General features: G+C 52.1%; 1 protein-coding gene across 12 annotated transcripts in view; it reads left to right on the plus strand.

The window, feature by feature from the left end:
* LOC133658886 (neuronal cell adhesion molecule-like) overlaps positions 1 to 2500 on the plus strand; it is a 208850-nt gene that overhangs the window by 193924 nt on the left and 12426 nt on the right. The window lies entirely within an intron of this gene.

Here is a 2500-nt window from a genome sequence, read left to right on the forward strand (position 1 = left end):
GGAGGACAGAGGAACAAGGGAGGCAAATATCCAGGTAGGGAGGACAGAGGAACAAGGGAGGCAAATATCCAGGTAGGGAGGACAGAGGAACAAGGGAGGCAAATATCCAGGTAGGGAGGACAGAGGAACAAGGGAGGCAAATATCCAGGTAGGGAGGACAGAGGAACAAGGGAGGCAAATATCCAGGTAGGGAGGACAGAGGAACAAGGGAGGCAAATATCCAGGTAGGGAGGACAGAGGAACAAGGGAGGCAAATATCCAGGTAAGGAGGACAGAGGAACAAGGGAGGCAAATATCCATGTAGGGAGGACAGAGGAACAAGGGAGGCAACTATCCAGGTAAGGAGGACAGAGGAACAAGGGAGGCAAATATCCAGGTAGGGAGGACAGAGGAACAAGGGAGGCAAATATCCAGGTAGGGAGGACAGAGGAACAAGGGAGGCAAATATCCAGGTAGGGAGGACAGAGGAACAAGGGAGGCAAATATCCAGGTAGGGAGGACAGAGGAACAAGGGAGGCAAATATCCAGGTAGGGAGGACAGAGGAACAAGGGAGGCAAATATCCAGGTAGGGAGGACAGAGGAACAAGGGAGGCAAATATCCAGGTAGGGAGGACAGAGGAACAAGGGAGGCAAATATCCACGTAGGGAGGACAGGAACAAGGGAGGCAAATATCCAGGTAGGGAGGACAGAGGAACAAGGGAGGCAAATATCCAGGTAAGGAGGACAGAGGAACAAGGGAGGCAAATATCCAGGTAGGGAGGACAGAGGAACAAGGGAGGCAAATATCCAGGTAAGGAAGACAGAGGAACAAGGGAGGCAAATATCCAGGTAGGGAGGACAGAGGAACAAGGGAGGCAAATATCCAGGTAGGGAGGACAGAGGAACAAGGGAGGCAAATATCCAGGTAGGGAGGACAGGAACAAGGGAGGCAAATATCCAGGTAGGGAGGACAGAGGAACAAGGGAGGCAAATATCCAGGTAGGGAGGACAGAGGAACAAGGGAGGCAAATATCCAGGTAGGGAGGACAGAGGAACAAGGGAGGCAAATATCCAGGTAAGGAGGACAGAGGAACAAGGGAGGCAAATATCCAGGTAGGGAGGACAGAGGAACAAGGGAGGCAACTATCCAGGTAGGGAGGACAGAGGAACAAGGGAGGCAAATATCCAGGTAGGGAGGACAGAGGAACAAGGGAGGCAAATATCCAGGTAGGGAGGACAGAGGAACAAGGGAGGCAAATACCCAGGTAAGGAGGACAGAGGAACAAGGGAGGCAAATATCCAGGTAGGGAGGACAGAGGAACAAAGGAGGCAAATATCCAGGTAAGGAGGACAGAGGAACAAGGGAGGCAAATATCCAGGTAGGGAGGACAGAGGAACAAGGGAGGCAAATATCCAGGTAAGGAGGACAGAGGAACAAGGGAGGCAAATATCCAGGTAGGGAGGACAGAGGAACAAGGGAGGCAAATATCCAGGTAGGGAGGACAGAGGAACAAGGGAGGAAAATATCCAGGTAGGGAGGACAGAGGAACAAGGGAGGCAAATATCCAGGTAAGGAGGACAGAGGAACAAGGGAGGCAAATATCCAGGTAGGGAGGACAGCGGAACAAGGGAGGCAAATATCCAGGTAGGGAGGACAGAGGAACAAGGGAGGCAAATATCCAGGTAGGTAGGACAGAGGAACAAGGGAGGCAAATATCCAGGTAGGGAGGACAGAGGAACAAGGGAGGCAAATATCCAGGTAGGGAGGACAGAGGAACAAGGGAGGCAAATATCCAGGTAGGAAGGACAGGAACAAGGGAGGCAAATATCCAGGTAGGGAGGACAGAGGAACAAGGGAGGCAAATATCCAGGTAGGGAGGACAGAGGAACAAGGGAGGCAAATATCCAGGTAGGGAGGACAGGAACAAGGGAGGCAAATATCCAGGTAGGGAGGACAGAGGAACAAGGGAGGCAAATATCCAGGTAGGGAGGACAGAGGAACAAGGGAGGCAAATATCCAGGTAGGGAGGACAGAGGAACAAGGGAGGCAAATATCCAGGTAAGGAGGACAGAGGAACAAGGGAGGCAAATATCCAGGTAGGGAGGACAGAGGAACAAGGGAGGCAAATATCCAGGTAGGGAGGACAGAGGAACAAGGGAGGCAAATATCCAGGTAGGGAGGACAGAGGAACAAGGGAGGCAAATATCCAGGTAAGGAGGACAGAGGAACAAGGGAGGCAAATATCCAGGTAGGGAGGACAGAGGAACAAGGGAGGCAAATATCCAGGTAAGGAGGACAGAGGAACAAGGGAGGCAAATATCCAGGTAGGGAGGACAGAGGAACAAGGGAGGCAAATATCCAGGTAGGGAGGACAGAGGAACAAGGGAGGCAAATATCCAGGTAGGGAGGACAGAGGAACAAGGGAGGCAAATATCCAGGTAGGGAGGACAGAGGAACAAGGGAGGCAAATATCCAGGTAGGGAGGACAGAGGAACAAGGGAGGCAAATATCCAGGTAG

The sequence above is a fragment of the Entelurus aequoreus genome, linkage group LG10 (assembly GCF_033978785.1).
Source record: "Entelurus aequoreus isolate RoL-2023_Sb linkage group LG10, RoL_Eaeq_v1.1, whole genome shotgun sequence".
NCBI classification, from domain to species: Eukaryota; Metazoa; Chordata; class Actinopteri; order Syngnathiformes; family Syngnathidae; genus Entelurus; species Entelurus aequoreus.